This window comes from Mirounga leonina, unplaced genomic scaffold (genome assembly GCF_011800145.1).
Source record: "Mirounga leonina isolate KUSES-001 unplaced genomic scaffold, KU_Mleo_1.0 Mir_115, whole genome shotgun sequence".
In the NCBI taxonomy this organism is placed as follows: domain Eukaryota; kingdom Metazoa; phylum Chordata; class Mammalia; order Carnivora; family Phocidae; genus Mirounga; species Mirounga leonina.
In genome coordinates this window covers 11,507,427-11,522,518 of record NW_023270268.1, presented here as the reverse complement: position 1 = coordinate 11,522,518, position 15,092 = coordinate 11,507,427, and the positions used below count along the sequence as shown (strand labels likewise).

At 43.2% G+C, this 15,092-nt stretch overlaps 1 protein-coding gene across 1 annotated transcript in view; it reads right to left on the bottom strand.

The window, feature by feature from the left end:
- The window catches only part of OSBPL10 (oxysterol binding protein like 10), a 315,494-nt gene that overhangs the window by 253,803 nt on the left and 46,599 nt on the right, over positions 1-15,092 (bottom strand). The gene's annotated exons all lie outside the window — the stretch shown is intronic.

The following is a 15,092-nucleotide window of genomic DNA, read 5'->3' as shown; positions in this document are numbered from 1 at the left end:
CTTATATGTGAAATCTAAAAGCAAAAGTAACAAGCTCATAAATACAGAAAACAGATTGATGGTTGTCAGAGGTGGGGAGGATGGGGGGAGTCAAAAGTCACAAACTTACAGTTATAAAATAAATAAGTCATGACGGTGTAATGTACGGCATGGTGATTATAGTTAATAATACTGTACTGTATATTAGAAAGTTGCTAAAAGAGCAGATCTTAAAATTCCTCATCACAAGAAAAAAAGATTTTTTTGTGACTGTGTGTGGTGACAGATGTGAACTAGATTTATTGTGTTGATCATTTCTCAATATATATAAATATTGAATCATTATGTTGTTCACCTGAAACTATGTTAATTATACCTCAATAAGAAAAAACAATGAGTTGGCCTTCCCTAAAGAAACAGACTGGCAATGAAAGGAGGAACTAGGAAAGGAAAAACTATGTACTTAAAACTTGTACTTAAAATATACTGCTATGAGCAATCTGCATGCGAGTAACTGGAATTGTACCACATAAAGTATTATTATTTCATTTTAGTCAAAAACTATAAACTTCTCTAACTTTTTAGGATGGTGGAAATGCTCTTATTTGTGGTAGTGCTTTCATAAACCACATACATTTGTCAAAACTCAATCTAACTCTACACATGAAAAGACCGAATTCTACATACTGCAATAAACCTGAATTTTAAAAACAAACTTTTCTGAAGCCAAATATCCTTCTTTTCCAACAAATATGGTACACGAGAAAAAGTATTCAATTCCAAGCAACTCAAAACAGTTTAAAGATTTTACTGTATATTGGGCAAACAAGAAGGTACTCCAATTTTACTAACGGAGAAACTGAGGCCAGCTCAGCGAAATGATCTGTGTAGCTTCCTATGTTGTGATTGTCAGGTCACCACCGTTGTGAGCTGGGTTCATGGCACAGAGCCCCACTGAACCCCACTGTGCTGTTGTGTGCTCAACACCCAGGCATTAGGCAAGTTCTCAGTCCCTTCCACTGCAGAATGAGGAAGTCAGACTCAGGTGCTGAGGTCCCCTTAAACTTTAACATGCTGATTTTATACTCTACTGGAGATTTGAAATATAATTTAAATGCCCTCTTAAAAAACCAAGATTTGAAACTTCTTTAATCAGAGAACTGAGCCTAACACTATTAAAAAAGAAAAAAAAAATACTAGGAAAATCCAATTTACAGAAGAAGAGACAGATAATCATGGGGTGTACAAAGATTTCCAAATTTACAAAAATCATTCGCACAAAGAGCTTCCCTAGGACATTTAGGTGTTGGTTTACACAACATTAATTTTGAGAAAGGTGGTAAGTGCCACAGTCAAAAATAAAATTATTCAAAAGAAACCAAACATCTTTGATATTGTGATAGAAATAAATGTATCTCTGAGTCAACTCACCTACGAATTCTGAGAACAATTCCACCGTGTAAAGAAGGCCTGAGAATAGGCTAATAAAACCATCTAAAACCATTTAAAAATCTGACATATAAAGTGCTTTGGTAAGGGGCATAAAAATTATAAAGTTTTTTTTTAAAGAATCAAAGACTTCTCAGATGAGAGGAAAAGAATAGAAGAAAAAGACCAAAATTCAAAACTCTAATTCCACAAAGAACACCAGAAAATGTATACTTGCAGAGAAGGGGCTAAATACACATGACGATCTTTCTAGCCATATTTTTTTACAGCATCATTTCCCAAAGGGTCTTCTACAGAGTCTCCAAAACAAAACAAGTTTCCATCGTTAAAATCAGTTCCATTACTGCTGACCGCATTCCCCCCGGATGAATTAGGATTACACTCAGCTGCATGGAACAGAAACTCAACTATAAGGGTTTCAGCAAATCGGGCTTTATGTATCTACGAGAACAAAGTCCAAAGGTGAAGAGTTCAAGGCTGGTAGAGTAGCTTCCTGAGGCCATCAAGAACTCCTTCAATCTTTCTGATCTGCAAATCCTAGTATGTGGCTTCGTGGTGCAAGTTGGCTACAGCTCCTGCAGGCAGGAAAAAGGTGGGCACTCGCAAAGATGTGTGCCAACCTCCTTAGATCCTGTTTATCAAGAAACCAGTACCTTTCCCAGAAGCCCCCACTCCACAGAGACTTGGACTTCTCAACTTACTGGCCAGCACTGGGTCACATCTAGTAGCAAAGCAGCCTGGGGAGGTGAGAACTTTCAACTAGGGACATTGCCACCTGGAGGAATATCAGAATTCCAAAAAGAAACAAGGGACCGAGTGTTTGTTTAGCAATTTAAAAGGTCCTTCCTACTTACCGTAGAAATCCAAGAATGCCTATTTGATTTTAAGGGCTCTGAGACACTGTAAAGAAACCTGTCTCCCTTTTTTAAACCACAGTACTTCTCAAACTTACTTGAACACCAAGTGCCTTATTTCCTTTGACTGGCCTGTTGAGACACCATCTGGTGCAACACATCTTGGGAAATACTGCTTTGGGAACTAAAAGAAAGTGGGGGGGGGGAATCTACTCTGATAAAAGAGTCTGTTCTCATACTTAGATAAGTAAAAGGAAGAGGGTGCCTTTAAACCGGGGGTTCTGGAAACAGAATGACTGAAGTGATAACAGAATTCTACCATCGGGATCTGATGTGTTTTCACTTTCTCTTGTAAAGTCACAATTCCAGTGAGAAAAAGCTTTTCCCCGTTCCCCTGCCTTCAGAGGGTGGGCCACGCCTCATTTCGTCCCCTTCCATTCACCCCTTCTCAACTCCCCAAACTGTCATTTCCTTATGTAACCTCCCTGCGTTCTCACATCTCAGGCTGGCCTTTCAACGTCCGTGCCAGAGTGGCTCCTAAGAATCCCTCGGCTTTCTTCTCCCATTTTGTTGTCATACCACCAAAACACTTGGGGGGTTAGCATTTATTTGAACCAACCTTTCCTGTATATTTTTTTCCTACTCCATCTTTTCCACCAGCATTCTTTGATACCTCGTGGAGGCTGGTGTTAATTAAACACTGCTATAAATGCCGGTATTACTTCCAAGGGAAAATGTCCATATTCTTAGAAATAAAGCAGAAAAAAAGACAATCAAAACATCATTTTTCGTTTTGATACTAAAGCGCTTGAAAGAAAAGCCATTCTTCATATCCAGTTCCATTAAAATATTCGTTTCTTGGGGCGCCTGGGTGGCTCAGTCGTTAAGCGTCTGCCTTCGGCTCAGGTCATGGTCCCAGGGTCCTGGGATCGAGCCCCACATCGGGCTCCCTGCTCTGCGGGGAGCCTGCTTCTCCCTCTCCCACTCCCCCTGCTTGTGTTCCCTCTCTCGCTGTGTCTCTGTCAAATAAATAAATAAAATCTTTAAAAAAATTTAAAAAATAAAAAATAAAAATAAATAAATAAATATTCGTTTCTTTTCATTCAATTTGGTAGTTTAAAAAAAAAAAAAGGAGGAGGTAGGCTACATTTTTCACATTTCCCAACACCATTCATTACCACAGTGTACATAGAGATTACTTTGCCAAAAAATCCAATGCATCTCTTTTTCTGGAAGGGAAGTGAGAAAATGTCATCTTTTATTTCCTGAAGGAAAAAAAAATTAAATAGGTCAAATATATAAAACTTTCATGAAAAAAGGCAACACTTCATTTAAGCCATTAAAGGGAAATGTGTTTAAACTCCCCAGTGGAATTCCACGCTCTCGAACAGGAAAGGATTATTCACTGCTGTCTTGAAAGAACCAGACACGGCTTATCACACCACTTCATGAAGACACTGAATGGAACTGGACCCCACAGGGTCTCTTATCCTTCTGTTTTCTAGAACCCAGGGGGGAAAAAAAAGCAATCGAGAACATTCTCTCCTCCAGTAGACAGGCCTCTAGAAAGTCGAAGGACCACATAACATTCAGATGCCATAAAAAGCCTTTTTGTGCCACGGCCTGGCTAAAGGGATTGCCCATCCTCTTTAGAGGCTGTCATCACTCACAAAATAGAAGGCACGGCCGGCTCACTCCAAGTCAGAAATCCGGACAGTATCACTTCGGGTCCAGCTGCACCCTTTCCAAATTGCTTCCAGAAAGAAGACTGGATCCTCCCAACCACCAGGGGAGCATTCCCTCCGATCATGCCTCTCAGCCTCACCCCACACTTAGTCCCCCACGACCCCAGGCATCCTTTCCTATGATTTGACACCCACAGCCCCATCCCCCCACGCCACCTTTTGACCACACCCCTTAAAGCCACCTCTCACCCCAACCTCTCTTCCTCTCTTGGCTGACGCTGGAACATTTGGTGGAAACCCACTGCAGCCTCTTCTTATTCCCCAAAGCCAAAATAACCGTCCTCCACTCCCAGGCACAACTTCCATCTACAGCTACGCATCATTAGAGAATTCCCTGAAGACCTTATGGAATGGCTCAGTCTTCCTTGAGACACCAAGTGCAACTGTCATTCTGAATGGCCTTTGAATTCACCGAGCACACTTGCTTGGTCAGTGCCTTGTCCTCATTCTGTCACCTCCCTCTCTGCGTTACTGCCTTCCTCTCAAAGATCCACCCTGGACTTTCCCATCACCACTCAGAACTGCTGCACATCTGACAGTTTCCCCAGACATCTCACCCCACTGTCCTTTCATCCTCTATCAACTCCTTCCCCCTCAGCCCTCTCTCACAGCTTCTCGCCCTACACCCACTCTCCCAGCTCCCTTTTGGCTCCATTTTGCCAATCCTTTTATTTTCTACTTCTCTGACCAGCTTCTGTCTTCACCTCCTTTCTCCTCCCTCCTACATCCGTCGCCCGCCTGGCCAATGAGCACAACTCCCCTGCACTCTCGTGTACACCCACCCGGCCAAATCCCAGCCCCAGATCCCTCTACGCATCTCCTTCCCTGTTTCTCTCTCCAGGATGCTCAGCACTATGGAGAAAAACACACATCCACCAAAGCTGTCTTCACAGATTCATGGTCTCCATCCTCAAGAGGCCCTCAGAGCCCCACAGCAATCCCCAGAGTCTCCTCAAAGGCTATTTCAAACCTCCTCCTCCATTTTACCTGAGCTTCAGAGACCATCACCTCCATCTCTCCCCACTGCACCCCCAGAAAATGGCCTCACCTGATACTTCACAGAGAAAGAAGCAAGAATACTTTCAACTTCCTGCTCACCCCCAAACTCACCTGCATCTGTATTCTTCCTCCTATCTCCTACCTCAAACCAACACGCACCCCTGCTCAGGACTCTCCTGACTTCCCAGGCACCAGCTCCATTCATTAGTTCTCTCCTACACCCTCACACTTTCCTCTCTACCAGCTCCTCCCATCATCATTTTAACATGCCAATGCTCTACCATCTTGGGAAAAAAAAAAAATCCTGCTTCAAACCTCCTGCTCTGTTATTCTTTTCTTCACAGACAAGCAAGATCTATGCCATCTTCACTCCCCACTCTACTAACTTTGGGCTCCTTCCCCCCACCCCCAGAGAAATTCCCCTAGCCACAGGCACCACCAGCAAGGTCTTAGCTGCCAAACTCCACAAACATATTTGACCATGCTTCACTTGCTCCTCTGGAATATCATCCCTCAGCTTCCTATGACCACAGACACTCCTGGTTTTCCTTGTATCTGCCTAGCCAATCTTCCCCCCTGCCCATACATCCCTGCTTTCAAACTGTACGTATTCAGCTTACATCAAGAAATCAACTTAGAGCAGGGTTTCTCAACCTTGGCATTACTGACATTTGGGGCTGCATAATTCTTTGTTGTGGGGGGTCATCCTGTGCTATCCAGACTGTTCAGCAGGATCCCTGGCGTCTACTCACTAGATGCCATTCGTGACAATCAAAAATGTCTCCAGACATCATCCAATTGGCATCACTCCCGGTTGAGAACCACTGACTTATAAGATCACAACCAATATATTTTTTTTAAATGAAATGAAATAAAATAGAAACTACCAGGGTAGATCTTCTAAGATAAAGATCTTTCATGAAACTTTTGTTTCCATGTCTTGTTTGTATTTGTATACATGTATACGTGTGGAATATAAAATATTTCTTTCTGTGGGTCAGAATCAAAAGACTTTAAATTCACTGCCTTACATGTTAGCATCCCCAAGGCTCTGTTCCATCCCTTTTTAAATCATTCAGCAAGAGGCGCCTGAGTGGCTCAGTCGTTGAGCGTCTGCCTTTGGCTCAGGTCATGATCCCAGGGTCCTGGGATCGAGCCCTGCATTGGACTCCCTGCTCGGTGGGAAGCCTGCTTCTCCTTCTCCCACTCCCCATGCTTGTGTTCCCTCTCTCGCTGTGTCTCTCTCTGTCAAATAAATAAATAAAATCTTTAAAAATAAATCAGCAAATAAATAAATCTTTCAGCAATGCAAAAATGCACAGACACACAATGGACACTTACGAACTCAGCACCTGCTCAAGAAAACAAAGCATTATCAACCAGATGCAAGACCCCCAGGTCGCCACCCCTCCCCCGTACTCCCGGAAACCACAACTCTATTTTGGCATTTTCCCCTATTTCTACTATGTCTGGGTATGGGTCCTTAGGCAATATATACAGTACAATTTTGCTCAGTTTAAAATGTTTTAAAAGAGCACCATGTCATACATACTTTTCTGCAACTTGCTTTTTTTCTTCACATTATGTTTGAGAGATTCATCCATGTTGGTATGTGCTGTTCAAACACATTTATTTTCACTGCTATATAGTATTCTGCTGAATGACTATACCACAATTTATTCATTGATTCATTCTTCAGCTGATGAATACTTGGGCTGTCTTCATATTCATGGGCAATGCTACTCTAATCCTCTGTGTGCATATATTCTAGCGCAAATGTGTGACAAATCTACTTGGATACATGCTCAGGAGTAGAATTACTACCCCCCTCTAGAGCATGTTCATCATTATTATTGCATAAAACAAATTGTGTATAGATTCTATAGAGTTTGTACCTGTCTCTACACTCATCATACTGATACTTAGTAGTTCTTCAGTATACTTTGAAATCAAATGCTACTTCGATGATGATGTGCCATAAATATCTTCTCCCAGTCCGTGGGTCTTCCTCCCCTCCTTGGTGATCTTCTCCCCTCCCATGGCCTCTGTTACCTTCTCCATGGTGACCACTGCCTGCTCCATACCTACAAACCAGATCTCTTTTCTGGCCTCCAGATCTATGGGGCCAATTGCCTCCTGGCCATCTCTCCTGCCTGCAAGTATCTCAAACTCAACTGTCCCAAACTACAGCTGTTATCATCCCGCCCCCCCCCCCAAAACCTGGACCTCCTGCATTCCCTGGCTCAGGGAAAATCACCACCATTCATTCTCATATACAGTGATCCTTTTCTTCTCGTTTCAAACCTGTCCATCACCTAGTCTTGTCAATTCAACTTTTGCATTACAGGGATATTTTTTCATTGCTATCCACCTCCAATATGAAATTACCTTATTTCTGAACACCATATCTGAGCTGGATTGTATGCCAGGGCTCCTTGTTCCCAGCCTTTTGACTTCAATCTGTTCTTTAAAAAAACATCCAGCCCTAGGGGCGCCTGGGTGTCTCAGTCGGTTGAGCCTCAGACTCTTGATTTCTGGCTCAGGTCATGATCTCAGGGTCCTGGGATCAAGCCCCACAATGGGCTCCGCACTTAGCACAGAGTCTGCTCGAGATTGTCTCTCTCCCTCTACCCTCCCTCCGCTCGTGCTCTCTAAATACATGCATACATACATAAAATCCTTAAAAAAAAAAAAAAAAAACCAGCCAGCCCTAGCAATCCCACTATTATTTACCCAAGAGAAATGAAAATAGACATCTACAAAAAAAAGACTTGTATAAGAATGTGTATAGCATCTTTATTCATCAAAGTCAAAAACTAAAAACAACCCAAATGTCCACCAACAGAAAATGGATGAACAACTATGATTATTCCATAAAATGGAATACTCCTCAACCATAAAAAGGAGCTACTACTTATAAATTCAATGATGTGGATGAGTTTCAAACTATGCTGACTAAAAGAAGCCAGACAAAACAGAGCACCCGGTGTGAGACACCATGAGATCTAAGAAAGACATAACTGGAGATAGAAGTCAGAAGGTGGACTTCGGGAGGTGGGCATTGGATGATTGAATGGAAAGGGACATGAGGGAATTTTCTGGGGTAATGGAGATGTCCTTTTTTTTAAAGATTTTTAAATTTTATTTATTTTAAAGGAAGACTGTGCAAGCAGGGGGAGGGGCATAGGAAGGGGGAAAGGATCTCAAGCCAACTCTGTGCTGAGCAGGACGCCCGATGCAGGGATTTGATCCCATGACCCCAACATCATGACCCAGGCCAAAATCAAGAGTCGGACCCAACTGACTGAGCCACCTAGGAGCCCTGGTAATGGAGATGTTCTATATCTGGTTTGGGGTGGTGGTGAAATGAGTGTATACTATGATCAAAACTCATCAACCAAGGGGCGCCTGGGTGGCTCAGTTGGTTAAGCGACTGCCTTCGGCTCAGGTCATGATCCTGGAGTCCCTGGATCGAGTCCCGCATCGGGCTCCCTGCTCGGCAGGGAGTCTGCTTCTCCCTCTGCCCTCTTCCCTCCTGTGCTCTCTGTCTCTCATTCTCTCTCTCTCAAATAAATAAATAAAATCTTTAAAAAAAAAAAAAAAACTCATCAACCAAACTGGCCATTGACTAAGATCTGGCCATTTTACTGTATGTGATTATATCTCAAATAGATATATTGATCTACTTATTTATGTTTAAAGCCAACTAGAATAAACTTGCTAAAATTAAAATCTGACCAAGTTACTTCCCTGCTTAAATTTTTTTTCTGAGAGCCTCAATGACTTTGTGACAAAGGCCACTGAAATGTCCTATCTACTTACCCTCCAATGTCCACTCTTATCCTTCTTTCTGCACCTTTCTCAGGGGCTACGCTGCTCTCACACTGAAGTTCTTGTATTTTCCAGAGCAGATGATGTCCTCGTTCACCTCTGGCCCCCTGTGATTAACCCTGATGTGGCCAACTCCTATTGTCTTTCAAGACTCAGTGTGGATATCACTTCCTCCAGGAAGTCTTCCCAATCCCCCCAACACTGGATTAGGGATCTCCCCTGGGTTCCTGAAACATCCTGTGCTTACTGATACCACAACCCCCTTTACTGGAACTTTACTTGTCCATCTGCTCCAGCAGAACGTAAACTCCATGAGGACAGGACCAACTGCTGGATGTGCCCAGAGTTGAGGATGGCATGTATTCAATTAATGTTTGTTCAATGGGTGAATGAAATACTCAAAAACTATTTTCTCCTCAAGCTAAACACAGAAGGATAGAAACTTGTAATATCAATATTTAAGGAAAAATAACTTCAAAAGAGAAAAAGGTAAATATTTTATAGTTAATACTTCAATAACCACATGAACACAGGAAATGATATTGTATCAAGATCTGCTGCAAACAAAAAGGAAAAAAAAGTAAGACAGATTGGGCTAACTCTTACTCCAAAAGTGAAGATAAAAGGAAATTGGAAGTCATCTTGGGTAAATAAATAAATCTCAGGAAAGGCACATTGAACAAAGAGAAGACTCTTTGATGAATATGAAAGTGGTCATTTCTTCAGTTGATTTTAGAGCAGCTGAGAGTTAGCCCAACAAACCTCTCAGAACTGTGTAAATTCCAACAGAAGCAGCAAGGAGCCAGCAATGATCTGGAACAGCTCCAAGAGTTCAAAAGCATCAAGTCTAGACACCTCAGATTCCCCTGAGAGGGATCTGGCAGCCTGCCTATGACCAAGATCCCTGCTGACCCCAATTTCTTACTTTCCATCATCATTTTTTTGGATGGATCACTAAGAAGTTAACTTTAAGAGAAGCAGTTTCAGTCACCATCTTTCACATCTCAGAGGGGCACAGCCCGTCCTTTGTAAGGGAAAGAAATGGACTAGTGTTAAATGGCAAGTGAAATGAATTCCTTAAATATCAGGAAGCAGAGACTATAAGTAAAGCTCTTCCTTTAGCACTTCTTGCTGCCAAACGAATTCCCAAAGCAAAAAAGTGCTGGCTGTATTTATTCAAGTGCTATCTGATTTGCCAGAATACTTCTGAATATTCCAGAACTATTATCAGCTGCTGCTTACCAGCAAGGCTTCGCTTTCTTCCTCCTCCTCCTCCCAGTCAAGATCTCAATGTATGTATGGCCCAATATTAAAAGCGACACATTTCCCCTTATAATTTCTTTTAAACCCTCCTAGATGTCTCTGCCTCCTTAAGCCCCCTGGCTCCATTATCAGTATCTGAGTGTGGCATCCAAAATCTACAAAACAACCCACTTACAGGGTAGACCTATTTGTGGGGTAAAACTGAAAAGCAAAAATGGAGACAAATGAACCAAAAGGTGGCCACCACCGGCATTCCAAACAAGCACGTACTGTGTCACATAGTATCAAAAAGCAAATACACATTGCAACTGGCTAACCCAATTTTGTTCTGTTTCAATTTTTTTTTATTGTGATTACATACATGTAACAAAATTTGCCATTTAACTCTTTTTAGGTGTACACTTAGGGGAAATTAGTTACATTCACAATGTTGTACAACCATCATTACTATCTACTTCCAAAACTTTTTTTATCATCTCAAACAGAAACTCTGTAACCATTAGCAGTAATCCTTATTTCCCCCCTGTTCCGAGGCCCTGGAAGCCTCTAGTCCCATTTCTGCCTTTATGAATTTCATCTAGCTGCAATCATGATATTTGTCTTTTGTGCCTGGCCTATTTGACTTAGCAGAGTGTTTCCAAAATTCACCCATGATGTAGCCTGTGTCAGAACTTCATTCCTTTTTGTGGTAAACAATACTGTATTGTATGGATACACCATATTCTGTTCATCCATTCATCTGTTGATGGACACTTGGGTTTCTTTCCACTTCAGGGCTCTTGTGAATAATGGTGCCATGAACACCAGCATACAATGGTCTGAATCCCCGTTCTCAATTCTTTTGAGTTTACATCTAGGAATGGAACTGCTGGATCATGTAACACACCATTTTTTATAAAGTCCATTTAATAGTTTAAAAAGAAAAAAAAAAGCTTAATAATTTTCCTGATTACAAAAGTATTGCATGTTCATTATGGAAAATCTGAAAAATAATTATACCACCCAAAGAAAAACACTGTTAGTATTTTGGAATAGTCCCTTAAAATCTTACTGTCTAGTTACATGCATACACAGAGTCAGACACACATGGATATTTTACCTGAAACCAGCTTTTTTTCACTTAACATTATATCAAGAGCATTAATTCCACTGTCATTAAATGTTCTTCAGACACACCCCCTAAGGGGTGCCTGGGTGGCTTAGTCTGGTAAGCATCTGCTTTCACTCAGGTCATGATCTCAGGGTCCTGGGGAGTCTGCTTCTCCCTCTGCCTCTGCCTCTCCCCCCTGCTCATTTTCTCTCTCTCTCTCTCTCTCTCTCTCTCTCTCTCTCTGTTTCAAATAGATAATAATCTTTTTTAAAAAGAAGAAACATCATTTAATATTGGAATAATATTTCATCAGGTGGGCATAGCTTAACTTTCCTAACCTTCCCCCCATTTAGGCTATTCTCTCATTTTCATGATCATAAATAACACCTCAATGAATATCTTCCTGCCTTGTTTTTCGTGCACTTCTCTGATTGCTGTCTTAAGTATATTAAGAGCAGAATCAAGTAGAATCACCAGGTCAAATAACATGAACATTCTTAAGGCTCTAGATAAAGATTATCCATCTGTCTTCCATAAAAGTCATATGAATCTGCACTCCTACCGGCAATGTTAAATAGCTTTTAATGTAAACAAATAAAAATATTTCAAAACACTAATAAAAATATTATTTAAAATAAAAATAAAATAATATTTTAAAAACTGCTTCTAAACTGGTAAGACTATATGGTAACAATTTTCTTTCCTATCAAAGGATGTGACCAGACTGAATGATCTTAGGCATCTATGAAAATAACTTTACAAATGGCAGTCCTTATTTGAAATTAACAAACCTATTAAAGCATCCCTATTTTCACATACAGATATGTGGAAAGATTTATATAAAACTATCACCTTCCTGATGGCTACCTTTACTCCCAAATCTCCCCCCGTCCCTGGCCTTTACACTCAAGCCCAATGAGACTATGAGGCACACCAATGTCTAGAACATATTTACTTAGGAAAGATCCAGTACTTGGGTTTTAGTAGAAAGGGTAGGTCCGCCTCTACCCCTTGACCAACAAACACATCAAAGAACCAAAGGGTGATTAAAAAAAAAAAAAATCCCACTTGCAACACTGACTTTTTCCTTGGAGACATCACCCCACCCCCTTCCCCTAGCCAGTCTGGTTGCTTTACATGAAAACGGAACAAGCCACACTAACAAAGGAGACTCAGGAGTCACTTCAGGAGGAGGAGACTCCCCAAATTTCCCTCCCTCACCAGCCAAGGAGGTGTCAAATTCCCACCACAGGACTTCTGTCCAACAGGACAGTCCCCAACCACAAGCACCAGCAACCATGGGACCTCAGAGTCACCAGTGACACTCAGGGGACACCATCTGGACCACAGCCTCCAAATGAAGGTCAGTGGAAGACTGAGGACCCAGCTTTCAAGGCCATTAGTCCATGGGGCTTGGCCACAACAGGATTTTGTTTTTTGCTTTTATTTTGGGGTGGTTTTTGTTTTGTTTTGCCTTTTGTTTGTTTTGAATTAGTTGCCATTCTTTATTTTTTTTTTTAAGATTTTATTTATTTATTTGAGAGAGAGCACGCAAGAGGGGGTAGGGTTAGAGGGAGAAGCAGACTCCCCGCCGAGCAGGGAGCCCGATGTGGGACTCCGGGATCATGACCTGAGCCGAAGGCAGTCGCTTAACCAACTGAGCCACCCAGGCGCCCAGTTGCCATTCTTTAAAAAAAAAAAAAAAGAGAGCTTCTCATAAAAATCCATATCTCTGGTTCCATTTGAACAATCTGAGGAGCTCACTGCTGGGCTCTCGTTCACCAACCTCACGGCGACAACAGGCCAGAGCTGAGAAGCAGCTGCCTGTCACGTGCTACGCATTCCGGTCTCCACAGTCCCATCCTCTCAAATGCTCAGGCCACAGAGCCGGGGTCAGCAGCCCTTGGCCACCGAGCCCACGGTGTGTCCAACACCCTTGTTTCCGTGAGGGCCGGGGCCCTGCAAAGCATTTGAGCTTGTGACCCTCGGACCGATAGGAATAATGGGTTATGAACATAAATATGGTTATTTTTCAAACGTCTGCAGGTCCTGCTGTGACTAATAAAACCGAAATTACTTGGAAGCATCACTCAATTCACACTTGCCACCAGGGATTTCCTGACACAACAGATGCTATTAAATACTATTAAATGGAGGGTGGGGACTCAAAATTTTTATTCTACTCACGACAAAAAAAAGATGAGAAACCTTTTAATTAAGAATTTTTTCAATTTTTTAGTTTGTTTTTGTTGTTACTTCCTGCCTCCCTGTACAAAACATCAGGCCTCCTACTCGTGATGCTGCCTGGGCCACCGCGGGCGGGGGGAGGGAGCTGCTGGGTGGTTCGATGTGATGACACAGGCCGGGCCAGGTACAGTGCCAACAGCTCACTGCCCTTAGGAGGTGACACTGGAAGCCTCTGTCAAAGGACAGGGCCTCTGCCTGGCTGAGGAGAGGGACAGGAAGCAACGTTCCAGTCGAGGGGTGACAGTGGGCTGGACACTGGGCACCACTTTAGTAGAGCCTGGATTTGGTTCCAAGGCCCTGGGAGATCACCTACGAGCTTTAAGGAGCACATACGCTTTGAGAAGCTCACCATGGATGGCATTGAAGATGGTCGAGAAGAGGAAGATCCGGGCTCAGGGAGGGGGGTCCAGGCCAGGGCTGGGGGCATCTGGCCAAAGGCAAAAGGCAGGGAAGGCAGTTACAGTGAGACACTCAAGAGAGAATGAGACAACAGGAATTGGAATGAGTCAGAATTTCTGGCTCCAGCAACCTAGTGGACGTCAGAGTCATGGAGCCAAGACGAGAAACACAGGAGGGAGAACAACAGCGGAGGGGTGAGGGTGAGCGGGCGAGACAGACCAGGACTCCAAGTGCCAAGTGTTGCAGGTGTGGATCTAGACATGGCCTAGACCAACTTTCCCACTTCCACCTGTGGATCCAGGCCGTCCACGAGCACGTGGCTCAGCACCAAAGCTTGAGGCACCTTCCTCCACCCAACTCACCTGCCAAGGGCAGCATCATTGGCATCACTGAGAGTGAGAAACTGAATGCTGTCTTCCTCACAAAGGCAGAAGCGTGTTTGTTTGTTTGTTTGTAAGTCATCTCTACCCGCCATGTGGGGCTCAAACTCACGACCTCAAGATCCAGAGTCACACGCTCTGCCTGAGCCGGCCAGGCGCCCACTTCCTGCTTGTGGGCAGCTTGTCCACGTTCCCACTGCCAGACCCCGCACCCACACCAGAAGTCCCCTCCCGGGCCCTCTCCACCTCCGCACAGGCCGCCTTCCCTCACTCGGCGAGTCTTTTGACAAACACTCCCCATCCTAGAAGCAGGCCATGGAGTTAGGAGATACGGTGGGAGTCTTAAGACAAACAATATGTAAAAGCAGCCCTCAGAAGAACCCAGCAGGGCAGGGATGATTCGTAGGCAAACACTCCACATACTGAGCAAAGTGTGATGCGCCAGAGGAGAGAAACGGAATGTCTCCCGTCATGTTCCCTAGAAGAGCCTGATGTGGGGTTTCCTTGAAAATGAGTGCTTGAGGGAGTGCACTCAGGAGAACCTTGTGAGCAAGTGAGGGAAGTTGCATAAGAAAGGAAAAGATGATGGGGCGCCTGGGTGGCTCAGTCGGTTAAGCAGCTGCCTTGGGCTCAGGTCATGATCCCAGGGTCCTGGGATGGAGCCCTGCATTGGGCTCCTTGCTCAGCAGAGAGCCTGCTTCTCCCTCTCCCTCTGCCTGCCTCTCTGCCTACTTGTGCTCTCTATCTCTCTGTCAAATAAATAAATAAAATCTTTAAAAAAAAAAAGAAAGAAAGAAAGAAGAAGGAGAAAAGAAAGAAAGAAAGAAAGAAAGAAAGAAAGAAAGAAAGAAAGAAA